Here is a 20,329-nt window from a genome sequence, read left to right on the forward strand (position 1 = left end):
GAAAACACATTTAGAATTAATGGTTGAGTGGTCATTTAGGGCCTAAAGAGATACCAGTCTTTCTTGGTTTATTAGTTACCACAAAGCACTACTCTTCCAAGGAAGAGGAATACAGTAACATATTTACCTCTGGCTCTTTGGAATTCAACCACAAAACTATTTCAGTTTCACTTTGACTACATGGCTGACTTTTTCTCTTTCTTTGCAGTTTGTATGTATAACCTTTGTTCATTCTGAGGTGCAATGGCCAGATGTGGGTTTAGGAATGGAGCAGGATGGCATCATCCATGTGCCAACAAGCCTGAGAAGGCAGGGCAGGAGTTGTATTTAGAGCCTGTATATATTTTCCAAGGAACAAAGACAGGGAAAAAACAGAATTTTCTGGTATTTAATTACAGAGCGGCCATGGCCAAAGGCACACTGTCAGTGGTAGTTTTAAGGCCGATGGCTTAACAACCTTAGGAATGGTGGCACTGTTGGTTTTTGTGATGCTGTGTCATTTCCTCTCTTGAAGAGCTCTCTTTTTTTATGTGCTTGGGATATGATTATGTGCCAGCCCCAATGAACAGGCAAAATTTAGCAGCCAAGACCATGCTACCATGTTTACCAAAATTCACCATCTTTAACAAGTCAAGAGTGAAAACTGCTCCTAATTTTAGAAGTTTATACTGCCTGGGAACGACTGTCTTTTGAATTCTATTTATAAGAGAACCTTTTTGTCCATGGGACTGTGACAGTGTTTTTTTTTTTTTGTTTTTTTTTCCTTCTGCCCATTTTAATCTGCACCTGATATGATGTTGAGGTGGGTCCCTCTGCGCTGCCATCCTCTCTGTACTTTTATAGTTGTAGTATTAGGCATGTTTGAGAGGACTCTTGGCTGTAATAGCTCTCCCTGTAGAATCTGTAGGACTGGGGTTGGTCTTGGCCTGCCTCTTTTGGCTGGTGACTCACTGGTTTGGTTTTGGCAAGGGTAAGTGAACTCGCAGTGTCACATTATGTTTCTCAGTGAAAAGCTTGGTTGATCGGTAGAATCCGTTTTCATGGCCACAAAGGGAACTATTAAGGCTTAAATACATCTGGATTCAAATTGCCCCTTTACCTGGAAAGGGTGGTTATTCTTGTGTTAATGTCTCAGGTTTCTTCATTTGAACTTGTGCCAAAAGAACTAAAGACGGAAGGACAGCTTCAGTTGAATGTACTTACTGATATTGTCAGAGTAGCAGTGCTCCAGACTTTGATAATCCATATGAAGCCTGTTTGCTTAGCCTGATGAACCACAGTGTGATTCAGGTCAACTTTAATCCTTTAATAGGAAATGGAATGAGTGGAACAAACATCAGTGCAAAGACCACAATCCTTCCTCTTCCTGCCACATCAGTCTTATCAGCCCATCAGTCTTGCCTATAGCTCTACCAAAACTCCTCTCCAAAGTTTCAACTGCAGGCCTCACCCTTGGAGTCTGGGTCAAAGAAAAACCTTGAATAATGTTTCACCGGAGGGAATTACCACAAAACAAGACCCAATAAATTCCAGCCAGAGGGCAGAGTTAGCTGTGGGATCAGCTGGCAGAGACTTGTATATTTTAAAACCACTCTCTTTTTACAGCCTTGAGAGCAGATGGGATAATCGCCAGTTTTACCAATTTTTGTCTATTTTAAGGAAGTATTCCTAGGCCATGTACCCATGAGGATATCCTGTGGGAAGGCAACGTGCACCTTTTAGCTTCAGGACACCTATGGTGAAGAGAAAGCATAAAATGAGAATTTACTGTGGTTGAAAAAGCTTAGAAAAGATCTGGATTTCATTTAATCTATTTTTCTGAATTGACTATGCAATAAGGTTTGTTGGAGTTTGGTAATAGAAATAATATTGATAGTTTTATTCATTCATTTTCACTATGAAAATTCAGTGGCTATAAATCAAGTCTGCTCATTTTCTTTAGTGGTCTGCTTTCAGCTCCCTGTAAGCCCAGACTCACTCACTGTTTGCTTCAACTCAAGCCAAGATAACAGACAGATCTTAGTCAACATGATGGGTCTAGGAAGTCAAAGTCATAATTAGATGAACCTGTGCAGAGATCATTAACAGTTGTTTGCAGCTGTAATGTTCTCTCACCTGTTCAGCTTTTGGTGCTGTGCGACCAATGCGCTGGATGGCTTCCAACTTTGGGTTTCCATCTGTGGCTACTGTGCAGCTCTGCTGCCCCATCGATCTCTGCTCCTGTCTGGTCCAGAAGACATCCAGCGCTCAATTTTCTAATACATGCACATTTTAGAGCAAATACACTTCAGTCTAATGTCCATCCTGTGCCACGTGCTCCATACCGTCCAGAAATTACACAAACCCCCCCCCCCCCTCACATTTAGCTGAAACAGTCATTAGGAGTCAGAAGAAAAGTTAAGCTTGGTGTTCTGATTGAACGTCTTTACTCCAAAAGGTTAAAGTTTGTGAATTTTGCTTGATTGCAGAAAAATTGTTCAGTTCCCATAATTATTGGTAGTAATAATAATAATAATACCTTGAAAATGAATGTAGTTTGGTTTAGCTTGAATCACTCTGATGTGCCAAAAACAATCCTTTGCATAATTTGCAATTTTTTATATTTTTTTTTAAACTGGAATGACTTCTATCCGTCCCTGTCCATAGCTTTGAGTATGAGTTGTAAAGATGCTACAAGGATTTCATGTTTGACATCTCTGTGGCAGGTGTTTGTTTTGTGGCTGCTTAATTTGTCTCATGGCTTTTGTTGCTGACTGAACAGTAGTTTCCTTGTATGAAGAGCGGAAAGCCTCACTTGTAAAACATTAATTGACATGCGGCAGGCGTAAATAATTTGAGCTCATTTTTGAGTGAATGGGTTGCTCCTGATTCTGGTTGTATGGTATTCTGGCATGCTTTGGCTTTTAGCAGGGAAGGCTGTAAACTGCTCTGTTGATTTTCTAATGGTTAGTCTTTCTCCAGGTTTGGACAAACCCTCACAGGAGCCATGGAAAGACTGGAAATGGCATGAAAAGGAAACTGAACTGTAACAGGTAGGAATCTCATATGATTTTGCTGTGTAGGGATTCCACAAAGCACCCCCACCCCCGACTGTATCCCGCCACACTCAGCAGCTATTTTAAGTGTCAGCGGCTACTCCCAATTACTCCTCCCCACACCAAACCAGAAGCTCAGGCTACGCAAATGGAGGCTTTTTGTTTTCATACTCCCCTTCCTACGGTCATCCCTCTTCCCTCATGCTCCTGCAGTATTTTACCTTTGCCAAGGATTATTGTGTGTGGGTTTTTAAAAAAATTATTATTATTATTTTTTCCCAACCACTGACCTTGGGCTACATAAAAGCCCCCTCCTTGATTCTCCTCCCTCTCCCACCACTCTGCCCGGCTGCTATCCTCTGTGCTCCCACAAAGCCCAGTGTTTTGATTACATGGTAAAAAGGGAGCCAAGTCTATTTATTACCAGGCTGGGGTAGCATGCAGGACCAGGTCAGAGGATATGCCAGAGAGGAGGAAGCCAGGAAGTTGCTGTGGTGGAATTGGGCGGATGGTGTTGGTGGGTGAACCATTTGTGTCTTCTCATAACCTCTCTTTTTGGGCCGTGTGTCAAGCCAGCTGTTTGAAATAAAAAAGAATGCACTGGGGTCACATCCCACTGTTAGCAGTTTGGTACATAATCCAAACCTCATGATCCTGCCTTGGCCAGGGCACTTGAAACATATTATTATGCCACCAATATATCCTCCGCATTGGTTGCTTCACACTGCTGGTAACGTCATCACACAGTCAGATCCATTTATGCTTGCTTTTATGGTGCACGTAGCACTGCAATGTTCTCCTGAATGATAAGTGTCACCACTCGGACAATACGTCCACATCAGTACTGATATAGGAGAAGAATTCAAGACTAGAAGCAAAGAAATTGGCCAGTTTTTTTTTTTTTTCTTCAGTTTTTTCTACAAGTCTCATGTTTTCAAATTGTTACAACATCTCCATCTGCGTAATGTGTGAATCTCTAAGCTTCTATACTGATATATCATTAAAACTGTGGCAAAAACCAAATGATTTTACACTTTTACACAGTGGCACAATGCGTCAGATTACAAAAATCTGATGCGATGCACAACCTGCAGCAGTGCCGGCTAGTGACAACGGACACAAATCGAACACTCTCTAAATCAGCACCTGACCATGTGTCTGCATGTGCCAATCACAGCTCCTCCTTTCACTGCACAGCTTAAAGTTTCCTAAACTGTTATGGACAAATAACGCACATTGAAAGGGAGGTGTACAAGAACAGTTATCAGAAGGCAAAGAGTTTGCTCCTCAAATCTGTTTGGAAATACTCTGGATTTAGTGCAAGTGTGTCTACCAAGAACAAATCATATGCAAAGAGTGCTTTAGAGCTCTATCTGCACTGCAGAGCAACACAAATAACTTATTCACCCATCTAAAAACACACCACTAACTGCAGTGTAATTAAACCATGAAGGCCTTGAAAAACAGTGCAGTGGTTGCTAATGTGAATCATCCAGCATCAGCTCGCATGTACATAAAAATGAGCCTTTTGCTGCCCATCAGCATATCTGTACAGCTCGCAGAGATGCACTACGGTGGCCTACGCAATCATATTCCATTTGGCCAAAGATGTGTCCAATAAACAGGCTTCAGGAAAATGGTCACCTTAATGAAAGAAGAGATGGTGTCCAATCATGCACTTATTTTTCTAAATATCTGCGATGTAAGCAAAAAGTAGCATGAGAAAAAGAGAGGGATCTCACAGCTGTCGCGTACTTTTGCTGCAAGTGTTGTTTGCATCCATCATTGATTTTTAATTTTATGGTGCAATTTTTAAAATGTATATTTATTTTTCTTGTAAGAGATGCACTGAATTTAGGTGAAAAGGGAGTCAATTTTAGTTTTGATGCAACGATTTGTACAGATGTGAAAGCAGTGTTGTGATTACGTGTCAGTGCAATAAAAACATTTTTGTCACAAATATTAATGAATAATCACAATCTTAATATTGATCAAAATAACTGTGTTAATCATTTTGGCCATAACTACTGGCCCTAGATGTTTGCTCCTCCTCAACCTTCCTGTCGCTCCACAATCTCTATCAACTGATATCTATATCAGTATATTTCACTTTAATGCACTTGGTGCAAGTCGCCATACAGGTCCACATAAATCTCCCTGACCTGTATGGAGGATGCAAAATGATACAGAGAACTCTCACATTAGCATGGGCAGTATGTTGTCCGGTACATGTGACCCCTAAACATCCCTTAGTTGTGCTGCTATAGGCTCAGGCTGCTGGGAGACAGCCCATGATGTGCTGAGCACTGTTCCACCAATCCCCCACGTTTATGTCCTGATGCCACATATTAAATTCTGTCTCCTGTAGTGTGTGTTTTGTCCCGTTTGTTGTTTGTGGTCTTTCCATGTTCCTTTTTTCTGTCTTCTCTATCCTCTTACCCTCAAACAGATCGCAGCAGATGGCTGCCCCTCACTTAGCCTGGTTTTGCTGGAGGTCTTGTACTGTTTCATTGTTGGCATTCTCCATCAGTTTTTGTAAGCTTTTTATTTTTATAAAAGCACCATGAGATAACTCTTATTGCTAACTGCACCAATATAATTAAAACTGTATTTCCTGTGTTTAGAGTTCGGGGCAGTGACCTCATTAATTGAGTGTAACACTCGATTAATGAGGTGCTATCCCTGAGCCGTAATGGCATTCACTAACTGTGTGGGGGCACAGACAACCACATCTGTATGTGCACTCAGGAGGAGAGAGCAGGGAGACACGGGAACAGGGTTTCCCACTTCTAGCACAAAGATTTTCTCTTGTAACACAAAGAGAAAATAACATGTGTACCAGTAGAAGAGCACCGAATCAATGAATTTAAGCCCCTTTCACATGAAACACTAGCACCGTTGAGTCCTGCACAATCACCTATTCATTAGTCAGGGTGGCTTCAGCCAGTAAACTTCACAGGTGAACGCTTGACTGGAAACACCATCACTGGCCATATAGGCCAGCAGCTGCGCAATTAACTTGCTTGATGTAATTCTTACTGAGCTATTAGGCCACTGGTGATGTTGGAACCCTGGAGTCACAGTTATCATGAAAGAACACATTTTCAGATATTTGGGAGCAGGGCAGTGTATGCTGTAGTCAGTCCAATAGACACTGCCCTGCTGTTATTTCCTACAGCTCCAGATGTGTACTAATCTAAGTCCCTCACAAATACAGTATAAATAGTATTATGTGATTAGCATTTGATTAAAAGTGGCCAGATGTGTCAGCCAGTTACTCTTTGAATTAAACCGTATAGACACAGCCATCTCTGCGATTTGCATTTCCCCCACAAATCAGTAAGCACTAGCCAATCAGAAGCAGAGTGGTGTGTTTTTACCAGAATGCACGAGCCACTGTAAGCTGATTTCCTCCTTAGTTTTGAAATCTTGTGGTAGTCTTGTTTTTTGTTTTGATTACTTTCTACATGTGTTGATTCCTTTTATCTGTTTAGTGGGTTGTTATTTTACCTCCTAATGGTGCTAATGCATATACTTAGATTAAGCAGAAATGAGCATGGAATGTGATCACAGGATCCCATGTAATTGTCACAGTTTTTCCCCTAGGGAAGCAATTTCATCACTTTTTTACCATTCCCCTATTTGTATTGGTTAAATATGAAAGCAGCAGAAGTGGGGATGACACCAGTGACATCAATGCTAACACAATTCTGTAAATTTTATGACACTTTGGATTTTTATTTATTTTTAAAGTAACATAGGCGTATGTACAGAACCTGTGGGTGATTGAGAACAGACAAGGACAGCAAATACCCGTAAGTGCTCGAGTCTATCATTACAGAAGAAGGCCCACAAAGACAGAACAAACTACACATGGAAGATGGTGACTACTGGAGCTCACCCACTCATTTATAAGAACAGCTTTAACATAGACTGAAATGTTTTGCAGTGGCTAATATGGACAGGTAAATGGACTGGTTCTTATATAGCACTTTTCTACTCTACTTTGAGCACTCAAAGCAATATAGAAATGCGTAAGCTAACATTCTGTAACTAAGATTATACCTTGTTGTAACATTACTAGACTGCTCAGCAACTGAGCAACTAACATTTCAGTTTGTGTCCCATCAACAAAACATAATCTGAACATTTCAGCATCATCATGTCTGTGATTTAAAATTCAATTCAGTTTTTTCTTTTTTTAAATTAAATTTTTTAAGTTTCCTCAGGGCTTCTACTTCATTAAACAAGGAGTTTAACATAGTATAGTTAATTGTGTAATTTTACTTGTAGTGGTACCATGTGCAAAATTTCTGGTCTTATTTTATTTATTTATTTTTATGCACACCATTTGCAGTAGATTAGGTACTTGACAGTCTCCTGGCTCTTATTTTGAAAGTTCAGTTGCTGCTAATCAGCTCACCTGATTTCCGTTGTGTTCATCTATATCTGCTTGTTGTGCAGATGGTGATGTTTGTCTTGTGCCGGGTTGATCCACCCTAATCAGAGCCTTCACTAGGTGGGGAAACGGATTCATTCATGAGCTGCTATGCCAAGAACCTGGTGTCTCTAGCTGCAGTACTTGACAAGTAAAATATTTTCAGAGGAGAAACTTAGGTGTACATTATTCAGTCCCTGGTTCACCATTGTTTTTGCTTGTTTGTTTGTTTGTTTTAACTGTGCTGTTTTTCCTTAGATTGAGTCAGAGGGGTCATCGTCACTCAGAAGTTTACTGGGAGATCCCTGTTTTTTGCTATTGAACTATAGAATTGTCTTTATGTACCACAATAAGCTCTTTTAATTTAATGTTTTCTTTATAACAGTGCAAAAAAAAAAAATCTGTCAATGAAATTTCCCTGAAGTGGGTTTGAAAGAGATTGTCCCTTCAATCAGGAAAGGATTAAGTAAACACTCAGAGTAGGAATTCAGAGCCAGCTTTGGGTCTTTGACGAATGCTTTTCAAACCACTTGATTTAAAAAAAAAAAAAAAAAAAAGGAAAAAAAGGCCAAAAACATTAAAGCTACAAATCAACCTGTAAAGAGTGCAGGATTACATGGGAGCAAAAACTACTACAGATGAGTCAAACCCAGTGGCGACAAACAAAAACTATATATATTATATAAATAATAAAAATATGCTGACAGCCTCCTGCCGCTTGCTTCACTCTTCCTGGACATCTTCACCTTTCTGCTCTCATTCTTGGCTACAGAAATACATATTATTACTTATATGGTTAAATATTTATTCCATTAATAAATACTTATTAGCTGACAGTGAGGAGTGATGGGAGACTTTATTAAAACCAATAAAAAGAAGGAATAAAAAATTATGTACAATACACAAAATGTTTTTATTGGCAAATTGTACATAAAGTGTCAAAAGTAAAATTATTATGTAGAAAAATGTTCCCCAGTAGTGTTATATGTATCAGTAATATTGCTGCAGATAGTTGAGAGTTAAGCTTGGCAAAAACTTGAATTTATGAATTAAGTTGACCGTCTTCCCTTTTTACTGCCGTGTAAACCGTAACTCAAATCCGAGGTCCGTACTGAGCTATGAATTTATATATTTTTATAATCGTGACAGTTACAAGGCTAAAATAATGCCTTTTAAGTAATCATTACACATCATCTTCTTTTCCTGAAATGAGAGGTTTTTAATCAAGTTTTCTTTGCTGTGACTGTAAATCACAGGCTCTGTAGAACCAGAGGTGTCGTCTGCTCAGCACAGCTCTCGGCTCAGATGGACAGACAGGGGTCTGCAGATTAGTGTGCTTTTAAGTGTATCAGACATCTTAACTATAACTGTAGGATGGGGTGGGGGATAATACCAAATAAACCTGCTTAAATGAGCCCAAACTGTGTCCACAGAAAAGCTGAAGTCATCTGAGGACTCTGCAGGGCTGCCGAGCCCCACCTTATGAAATACTGCCTGTCATGTGATTGCTGTTTGTTCATTCTTTTCACGACAGTACTTGTTGACTTGTTGTTTGTTGGCTAACTGTGCCTTACTGTAGGTCTGCACCGTTTTGTCTGTGCAGGCTCTAGAGAAGATATTGTCTAATAATCAGATAAGGATTAGACAGCTGCTCCATGAGGTGTCGTCTGCTCCAGGTGTAGAACTGCAAAGTTCTTGTGAGGTTATTAAACCATGTTGGGGAAGATGGGACTTTATTTTTTAAAATTCTGCATGAAGAAATTTATATAGTCGTATAACCAAAGACTCATTTGTGGATAAGTGCTACTTTTCAGTCTCCTGGTAGAAATATGTTTATTTTCAGCTGTGGAGTTGACAGTGTGGGGTACTAATCCACAGTCCTTTGTAGCCACAGGGTAACCTGCACCAGTTCCCACTCAAGTGATTTTGTGAATAAATACCCCCCCCCCCCCCCCCCCCCCCCCCCTCCTTCTAGGAAAGCAATTCTGTTCTACAGATTAATAAAATTTGGACCCAGATGTGAAAATGGCAAAACTAATGGGTCATAACAGATAAACACTGGACACTGCCATCTTTGAATGGATGCAGATAATCCAGTGGCAGTGCCTGTGCCCATGTGTGGCCAATAAATGTGTTTACTACAATTTAAATGATGATCTCTTTTGTTCATAGTTTAAAAACAGCAATGAAGAAATAGACCCTGGAACAAAAAAAGGGATTGAAGGATTACTAAGTGAGTAGTCTTCTCCTTGAGGGCATGAAAGCAAAGACAACGAATGGCAGTATTTCCCTGCAGAGATGATCACCAGGGATGTGATATGTTTTGTAATTGGTACTTAGGTAGTTTAAGTCTTTCTGTAGTGCATCCATTATCAGTCGAGTGTTTTTGTGTCTATACCACAAGGATTTGGTCATCTTAGAAAGTGTCTGCTAATCATAAATCCAGTCCCTGTGCTGCAGTAAATTGCTGGTCGAGCATTTGCTCCCTGGGAATACATGTTCAGATAACAGAGGTGCTACTTTTGTAAAGCTCCTTTTGGTTATGCAGTCCTTTTCTTCAGCACGGCTGCAGTCCACACAGTTATCTCCATGTCTGAAGAAGCACCCGAATCACTGCTCTGTAAAAATCCCACAATATTACCAACTTGGACTTAGACCCTGTTCAGAAATGTTTCTGAATGAATGCACAGTGACCGCAGCATACAGGTAGGTTTATATATAATGTGCTAACCAATACTCTCTAGAAATGATGCAGCCAAATCTAACAGTTATTCAGGTGTGATAGATATTATTAATTTTTTTTTTTTTTTTTTACCCAGGATTTACCAACCAGTCCTCATGCAGTCAGTGTAAGACTGGGTTGTATATCATATGGTAAATGGTAAATGGACTAGCTCTTATATAGCGCTTTTCTACTCAGTATGAGCACTCAAAGCGCTATTACAACATGGCAATACATGACAAATATCGGGGTATTTTTTTTAGGCTAGAGGGTGATGGTGAAATGCAAACTACATCCAGGACAGAAAAAAATGTTATACTGCTAACACAACTTGGTTTTGTGTTCATACATAAAAACTAAAAGAAAGATTGTATGTGTGTCATCATTAGGATAGGAATTTGTGTTGGTGTATGGAACTGTAGCCTAAAGTTTATATTGTTAACTGATTATATGTGTTGTCATATGACAATGCATTCAGGTCATTTTGCAGAGTAACACAAAAGTAATGTAACAAGTAGTGTAAGAAATTAGTTACTTTGGCGAGTAATTAAGTAACGTGCTGCATTACTTTTAAGAAAAGTAACGAGTAATGTGCAATACTTTTTTTTTTGAGTAATGACCCCAACGCCGGATGTCAAAAGCTATTTTATTAACAATTAAATATCATTTTATAGGTTGTTTCTGCCTTTGTAAAGCTGTTCTTCTGTAGCAGTGTGACTGTTTCAACTCAGGTGGGGATAGTTTGTTTTTCAGAGGGGTTGTGTAGGGTTGACCCCCATGACACTGCGTCAGGAGTCACTCACTTCTGAACCACAGTCATTGTGTTACTGTAGACAGCTATGTAAAAGATGAACAGTCACTATGACGTATAATTTCCCCATTGTGGGTTTAATGAAGGTATTCATTCATTCCACTGGTTTTGAACATTTTAAAGCTAAGATGGCATTTTGGCTGCTGCCATGCTATTGTTTTTGGAGCCAGAAGTTATATGTTGATGAAGGGTGGAGTGCTAAGTTCTAAGTGCTAAATCAGCTAACATTAACAAGCTTGACTAGCAAGCAGAGATACACATATTGACTAATTAGTGCTAAGTAATAAAAGTAAAGTAATAGTTTAATAATGTACTAGAATTTCCCTCTGTACCAAATAGTAAGCCATAATGTTAGTCTAATCATCCATTAAATACGTTCCAAAAGGCAGCGCATACACAGCGAGCAGGTCCAGTTTCATGATTTGAAGTAGTAGATGAGGCCTGGCAGATGCTAATCAGAGCCAGCTGTCTGTGTTGGGATACCTGTGGACACATTTAGCAGCAACACGTGAAAGAATCAATATGGGTTTAAGTGTATGGAGTCTGCATCAGCATCTACCTGAAGCTGTGACACTCCACCAGTTACTGACAAAAACTGCTGTTTTACCACTTCAAATGCAGGAGTTGTTCCTCTCCTGCGACCTCAGTTATTTAGCTAGTGGTATCGGGTGGTGTTTTTTTTTTTTTTTTTAATCAATGGATTAGTTTGACTTGGAACTAATGTGTTAAACTGGAAAAAGTCACAGAGTAATGAGCAACCTCCCTTTTTTTTTTTACCCCATTTTATTACTGTTAGTGTGTTTCCACAGCTCAAGAAACATTGTCATTTCTTGCCACATATGTAGCTTCAACATTAAGTTAATGTATACCTTCAAACTGTGATTCACTGATGGACTAGCATCATGACTTATTATTGCTGCAGGAGAGCGAGCTTAAGTGGTGACAACATGGTGCAAACATTGGCACAGCTTTACTGAAGAAACTTTATTAACACAGCATCACCCTATATCAGTATAAACAGCATTGCCTAGTGCTGTATCTCTTTTTAAAAAGATTTTGAAATATTGTCCAGAACCCTCCCATAACCTCAGCCAGACAAAGTGACTTTCCTGGATCGAGGCATTTGGAACACTTGCAGCAAGCAGAACAATGTAATAAAATTATGCCATTTAGTCACCCTCTCCTTTGTTTGCCTCCTTTTCTTTGTGTGTGTATGTGTGTGTGTGTGTGTGTTTGACTTTTTTTTGGTCTCCAAGCTGCATGAGCTACACCTGAACTTCTCATGACTTTCACCAATGACAGAGGAATGAAGAGTAAGGGCCAGTCTCCCTCATTTCACTGATTGTGTCCTTTTTTTTTTTTTTTTTTTTAAATTTAAAGTCACCTACATTCATCTTGAGGCTTCCCAGACAAGCGGAGCACAGTACAGAATCTCAATCACTGCCTGATTACTCCATGACTTTCACTCACTGAGTCTGGCTTTTGAGCCAGATAAATATTTTCCCATTTAATTCCATGCCTTCTTTTTAATCACCTCGTCCTCCTCTTTTCAAGATGCTCCATACCTTGATGATATTAAACACAGGCTGCTTTTACCGGCTGCTGTGAAGCTTTTCATGTCGGCCTCCTGTGCCGTCAGATATACATGTGAGTGGCTATGAAAATGTTGGAACAAAGGAAGTCGTTCACAGGAATCCTTTCTATATTGTCTGGTTTTGAAAGGTTACGACTTAAAAAGAGTTTAGAAGAAGCTGTAGTAATTTGTTGATAATCTTCAACAGTCCAAATGTTCCATTTTAATCTGTAATCTCCACTACCCAAATTTGCGGATGCAAATTTGCCCTAATCTGTAAGAGGAAAAAAAAGAAAACCACAATAAAAAACATTTGAGCATGAAATGTGACTCCGCATCGCCGCTGCAGCCCTAATGAAGTCTGAGCCCATGGTCTGCATCGCTGTCTGCTTTTTCCTATTCAAATGTATTCAAATGAGAGGATGTTCAAGTTTCTGCTCTACTTGTTTTCCTTTGGTTTATTTTTGATTATTTGCATTGCCTTGTTTATTGGCTTTTAGCAGATGTATGAGATTGTTAAAAGATTTTGAAAAAGTTCATTCTGTAAACCTTTAAAAATATAATATAGTTTTTAAATGAGCACATTCTCTCTTCTTTGCACTTGGTTGTGGCAGTTTGTCTGGATTTCCAAACAGTGTTATGTAGTTTCAGGCAATTTTTAACCATGACGAGTGTCTCTTATGCCCTTTTTTAGACACGTAACACTGCTGCATCATCCCCTCACTTTCACATCATTGTTCCTCACTCAGACACAGCACTGATAAAGCCAATCACAGTACACAAATTATGTTTTATGTGCAAGATATGACACTTAAGTGATATATAATGCATTATGCCTGATTTTTTTTCTTTTTCTTCTTTCAACATGTCAGCTACATCTGGATAGTTACTTTGATAAGAGTTATTAAACAGATACTATAAGTTATTAAAGTTTAGAAAGTATAAACAGCTGATCTGACTGAAGTGAGTCATTATCCAATGAAGTTACTCCTGTTGTGCCATGTGTGTAAATGTGCAGATCGTTCTTTTTAGAAACTTATTAATGGTGTCAGATGCTGGAGGCAGTCGAGTTAATAAACCCAGAAGAAAAAACTATAGGAAATGGCTGCAGGGCACACGTCTGCATAACAGTGCTGCAAAGTTATTTTATAGCCCTTTCAGTCTGTAATAGATGTGAAATTATAGATGAAAGTGAACTCGGCATACATAAGAGCCGCTTGGTGATTTCAAAGAGGTCTGCGCTACCTCTGTGATGTCCGTGCTCTGGTGTTGGTGCTGAAAATGTGTTCACTGCAATAAAAAGCCTGTTTAACATTTTAAAATGTGAGCGGTTATGAGGCTTCAATGAGATTAGTGTGGGACAGTGAGACTGCGAAACTGAAAGCAAGTTCTCCATCCATCCAAGACAGACTACAATGATAAGACTGAGAAAGAACAAAGAGGAGGAAAGGCATGAAGCTAAATGAGATGACAGAGACCAAGAGAAGCAATCCTGTGCCGCTGATACATGGAAATGGATGTAATGGAGGTGGAATAGTGGTGAGATGTAGAGTGAGAATAGATTGAAAGAGACAAGGCACATATTGGGGCTGGAGGCCAGCTGATACCAAGGGGTTCAGTTAAACACACACGAGGCTGATCAATAAGGCACGCTTGTCCTAAGGGACAAGCTTGACCCACTGATACACACCTCAGGGGATGAAAGGTCCCACTTGTACCTTCCCCCCACCTCACTACATAGACATTTACACACAGCCACCAGAACTAGTCTCTTGGGGGGGGCAGTTGACAAATTAGATCCTGACTTTTCCCTTTATTTATTTATGTATTAGTTTATAAACCACCAGCTAAATAACCTTTTAATGAGAGAGCGGCTGCTTTGTATGATTCTACTGAAATAAACAGGTTTGAATTGAGGTCAATGGCACATATAGAATTCACTAGGAATTGCTGCCCTGACTTTGTAGCAGGCCAGCTTTATTACGATAGATTGCACAGGATTACAATGGCTTCATGTTAGAGGTAACTGTTTAATAAACATACAGGACTGAGAAGAGGAACGATATATTTCTCTTTGCCAGATAACTTTTTTTTTTTGATAGTTTACTGGAAGGATGAGATCAAACCTTGTTTTAAAGTGCAGTCTCAGGTTTTAAGAAACACACTGCAAGCATTAATACATGTGTCATCATCAAACATTAAAAAATGCTGAACTAGCCCAAAAACAAAAAAAGAAAAAAAAAAACTGCTCAAAATTCAATACCTCAGCTTCATTATTGCTCAGTGTTTTGCTGTGTGCTGCTGCCAGCATGTCCATGCAGGCTTATCTTAATCCAGGTGGCTGCAGAAACTTGGGATGCACACAAACACTGATTCTTTTAAAGCTGTACTCTACACTTAAACGATGATGATGTTGTTGTTGTTGTTGTTGTTGTTGTTGTTGTTGGTTTTTAAAGCTATAAACTGAATATGACTGCACTGTGATGAAATGCGCCCGTGCTGCTGTTGGTAGCGACATTTCTTTCCATAATAATAAATCAGCATTTCATGGGTTAAAACTGCTTAACATCTTCTGCACTGATACAGTAGACTGTTCAGGACTCAACTACATGGGAAAATGTGAGACTCGTATATAAATAACTGCTACCCACTAACTGGAGGGTTTTTTAACCTCTGTCAGCCCCTGTTCTTGGGTGGGATTCTGTGAAATCACACTCATAGTCAAATAAACACATTCACTGGCATTTATACTATTTATTTCTTATTTTTTGGTTGATCACCTACTGTTTTTCTATTTTGGTGTGACACTGGGTACTTTTTGCTGCTGGAGCTGGAGTCCTGGGCTGCATTCTTTCCCTTCAGACCTTCATATGTCTTGGCAATAGTTGCAGATGGCACAGCACTTCCTTGGGTGGATCTTCTACTCTCTTGCACTTGCATTGCTTTAGCTTTGGCTTCAGGCTTTTACCTCAGCTGGAGCCAACAACTTGAAATGATGTGGTTTGGGACCACTATCACACTCCACCACACATGGTGTCCACTTCAGGGGGGGAAGTTCTCTATCTCAATAGAGCCTCCTGTGGCTCCTGTAGGTTCTTTGCAGTTTTGTGTTACTTTCCTTTTGTCAATTAGGTACACCTGCCGCACACATCCACTCCCTGCCTCCCTCTCTGGATAGCTACTTTGTGACCTGAGAAATTCAGTGTCTGCCGGTGATTTATCCATTGATGGAATGACATGTTGTCTCATTGGGACACTCATAGTACAAGATTTCTAATAAGACTATCAAGCATATTTCTTAATAAATAGAATATCCCAGATGAAGCTGGGAGCATAGAGGGCCAATTAAACAAGGGTGTGTCCTTCCTCACGCAGCAGGGGGTTATTACTGATTCTCCATGATGATCTTCTCTAATGAATGTGGAGATTCATCATTCACAAGAAAACCGGGCACCCGATTGAACTGTATAACCACATGGCCCGGAGGCTGTCCATTGGATTGGCTTTTCCTTTAGATATAGAAGAGTCCTAATTGTAGTTGCAGAGCTCGGAGAATGGGCCCGAGGACTCACTGCTGTGAAGAAGAAATAATTAAGACATGTGGGAATTGGAGCAGCACTGTAGTGTGACTTTGTGTTTGTGCTTACATGCTGATTAGATGTTTGTGTGCACTTTGGAGTGTGTAATTACTGGCCTCTAGTTTAGCGCCAGCCTGTGCATCTGTTACCTGACTCCTTCAAAGCCTCCACAGCCAAAGGAGTGGCGACCAGCAGTCTGTGAAACGAGATACTATTTAAATCTTCATCTTCTGTTTAAGACTTGTGCAAACACATCCACATATCCACAAGGTACATGGGGAGACATAAAATTCTGAACTCACCATATCAGAGCTGAGCTATTCTGCAGCTCTGCTATAGCTATGAGGAAATAGCCTTAATGTGAACAAACTACTGGGAATAAAGATCAACATTTTAAATCTCTATATTTACCATGTAATTTGTAATTACATGGTAAATATACCATGTAATTACATGGTAGCACCATTTGTGTAGCACCATTTGTGCTTCATCAGTCTTGGTTATGCATTGAACTGATGCTGAGATTTTCATTCTGTCTGGACCAGCCAGCAGGGAGGACAGAGTAATGACTAGTATTTAGACTGCTGTCAGGCCACGGTGCTGATAACAGTGTGTGGGAGAGGCTGTGGAAATAGACGGTCATTTCTTCAATTTGACTCCCGTGTCCACAGCAGTACCCCAAGCACGCACAAGGGAAGCTACGATGAAGTACAGGGGATCTTTAGATGGACAATCTAAATATTTTCTGCCCCTTGAAGGTTTCAGACAAAGGAGAAATAAACGCTGTTTTTCTTTGTGGTGTGTGATGGAACCACATGAACACAATGAAGTGCTACTGTGAGCCAGAGTATTTTTTTTTTTTTATTTGGTCTCTCAGCTTTGAGACTCACGTTCATAACTCACTGTTCTCTACCCAATTGGTTCTAGGTCTTATTTTTGTAACTTTGGCCTGCTTTCCCTGTGGTGATCTGGTCTGAACTGCGTTTGCAGCAGTGTAACAAGACCAGGTCAGGGTTTCCTCTTCCTTGTTTCCGCTTCCTACCACTCCCTCCATCTTATCTGGGAAGATACAAATACGTTTGCCAGCTGAGAGACAAAACCTCTCTAGTGTGCCCAGGGACTACCCCAGGTGTCCTTCTGGTTACACATTCCCAATAAACCTCACTTAAGTATCAAGGAGGCATCCATATCAAATGCCCAAACCACATCTACTGGCTCCTTTCAATGCAGATGAGCAGCAGCTCTACTCTCAGCTCCTCTCAGCTCATCTCTGAAGGTGAGCCCAGACACCATTCAGAGCAAACGCATATCTGTAGCACATGGCTGCAGGTGAAGGCAGGAATGTAGATCGCTTTCATGCTCAGTTCTCCACAGACGGGTTGAGTAAAACCTCATGCTGTCTCAAGTATCCTACTATGAGGTAAAGCATTAGGCCAGTATTCACCAACCAGGATGAAAACTGCATTGTTCCAAGGAGGCTGAGAAGTGTGATCCCCCTGAAATTAGACCCTAGACTCTAGCATTAGACTTTTCTCTCTCTGTGGAAGGTGTATCTATCTATATATCTATTTCTGTCTAATAAAAATATCATATTTGCTTGTTTACCTTCTCACTTATATGAACTCGAGTGACATCTCACTCTTAAGCCATAGGGTTTAATATGATGCAGCCCACCCTTTGCAGCTGTAACAGCTTCAACTCTTGTAGGAAGGTTTTCCACAAGGTTTAGGAGTGTGTTTATGGGAATTTCTGACTATTCTTCCAGAAGCACATTTATGAGGTCAGACACTGAGTACAAGAAGGACTGGCTCACAGTCGCCGCTCAAAGGTGTTCTATCAGGTTGAGGTTGGGACTCGAGTTCTTCCACACCAAACTTGCTCATCCATGTCTTTATGGACCTGCTTTGTGCACTGGTGCGCAGTCATGTTGGAACAGGAAGGGCCATCCCCAAACTGTTCCCACAAAGTTTTGAACATAAAATTGTCTGAAATGTCTTGGTATGCAGAAACACTAAGAGTTTCTTGGAACTAAAGGGCCAGCCCAGCACTTGGAAAAACAACCCCACACCATAATCCTTCCGCCAACAAACTTAACGCTTGGCACAATGCAGTCAGACAAGTACCGTTCTCCTGGCAACCCTCAAACCCAGACTTGTCCATCAGATTGAGACAGAGAAGCATGATTTGTCACTCCAGACAACTGCTCTAGAGTCCAGTGGCGGCATGCTTTACACCACTGCATCTGACTCTTTGCATTGTGCTCAGTGATGTAAGGCTTGGATGCAGCTGTTCGTCCATGGAGACCAATTCCATGAAGCTCTCTACACACTATTCTTGAGCTAATCTGAAGGCCACATGAAGTTTGGAGGTCTATAGTGATTGACTCTGCAGAAAGTTGGTGACCTCTACACACTATGCACCTCAGCGTCCTGAGAGCGACGCAATCTTGCACAAATGTTTGTAGAAATCAGTGTTAATTTTGACAGCAAATTTTAATTTAGTTTTAGTCATAGTCTTTTGATGAAAATGTAATTTAGTTTTAGTCATAATTTAGTCATCTGAATAGTTTTATTTTTAGTCTAGTTTTAGTTGACAAAATTATCATAAGAATATAGTCGACTAAATCTACAGTCAATTTAATCGACTAAAATATAAAGGGCGTAAAATGTAAATGCTTTTCCTTCAATTCCCTTGAATTAGTCATTAAACAAACACAAAATGAAACATTAAAACTTATGCAATATGCAATATTATTAATAATATTAACATTAGCGTTTCACCTGCTTCCCACACACCTGATCATTAACACCACCTTACTGAGATAATAAGAGCGTTTCACAGCAGGACAGGCTCTGAAAGGTACAGGGCAGGACTACAATTAGGAAAGGCTAATCCACCGCGGTGTGGAGACTTTCTCTAAACACAAACTCTAAACTGGGAAAAACACTTTACCCTGCATGACATTAAAATGCTTACCTTTGCATGGAAATCTGGGTGACTGGTTTTCAGATGTTGCTTAAGATTTGCCGTGTTTTTACCCGAGATAGTCGCCCCACATGGTTTACACATCGTCAACGTCAAAGGACAAATGTGTCCATACATCGGCTCTTCTCTTTCTCCCTGCTGACATTGTTTACATAACTTAGTTCTATCGAAAGGACCGACAAATCTCAGGCTAGTTTGGCCTTCCCGGGTTTAGAGCAAATTTGTGCAACTGTGCGTTTGATTGGATGTTTTCACAAAATTAAAAATTAAACCAGTTCTGATTGGATGTTTTCCTAACTTGTCCCACCCTGTCACAAAATTAAATCCGTTCTGATTGGATGTTTTCCTAACTTGTCCCACCCTGTCACAAAATTAAATCAGTTCTGATTGGATGTCGTCCCTGCCAAGCATTTTCGTCTCGTTTTTTATCCTTTTAGGTACCGTAGTTTTAATTTAGTTATCGTCTCGTTTTCGTCATGAAAAAAGGGTTGTTGACGAAAACTATGAAGAAAATATTTCGAAATTAACACTTGTAGAAATGGTCTGTATATATTTTATTTTATATATATATAATATAAAATCACACTACTCAACTAAGTAAAGAAAGAGGACAGTCCACCATTACTTTAAGAAATGGTTAGTCAATTTGAAAAACTTAAAGAACATCAAGAAAGTATCCTCAAGTGCAGTCGCAAAGACCATCAAACATTATGATGAAACTGGCTCTCATCAGGACCAGCCCAGGAAATGAAGGCCAAGAGTTTCCTGTGTTGCACAGGATAAGTTCATCAGAGTTACCAGCCTTAGAAACCAGAAGTTAACAGCACCCCAGACAAGAGCCCACCTAAATGCTTCACAGAGTTCAAGTGGCACACACATCTCAACACCAACTGTGTAGAGAAGACTGCATGAATCTGGAATCACACTGTTGGTGATTTATTCAAAATCCAAGGCACATCAGCATGGCTACCACAGCATTCTGCAGCGACATGCCATCCCATCTGATTTGTGCTTAGTGGGACCATCATTTGTTTTTCAACAGGACAATGACTTCACACACCTCCAGGTTATGTAAGGGGTTTTGAGCAAGAAAGAGGGTGATGGAGTGTTGTCAGATGACCTGGCCTCCACAATCACCTGATCTAAACCCAATTGAGATGGTTTGGGATGAGTTGGACCGCAGAAGT

At 40.1% G+C, this 20,329-nt stretch overlaps 1 protein-coding gene across 1 annotated transcript in view; it reads left to right on the forward strand.

Moving 5' to 3' along the window:
* Positions 1-20,329, forward strand: part of plxnb1b (plexin b1b) — a 116,972-nt gene that overhangs the window by 23,043 nt on the left and 73,600 nt on the right. The window contains exon 2 of the mRNA XM_030728742.1: positions 2,962-3,032. The gene's annotated coding sequence lies outside the window, so the exon portion shown is untranslated. The remainder of the gene's footprint in view (positions 1-2,961; positions 3,033-20,329) is intronic.

Source organism: Archocentrus centrarchus, chromosome 5 (assembly GCF_007364275.1).
Source record: "Archocentrus centrarchus isolate MPI-CPG fArcCen1 chromosome 5, fArcCen1, whole genome shotgun sequence".
Classification (NCBI taxonomy): Eukaryota; Metazoa; Chordata; class Actinopteri; order Cichliformes; family Cichlidae; genus Archocentrus; species Archocentrus centrarchus.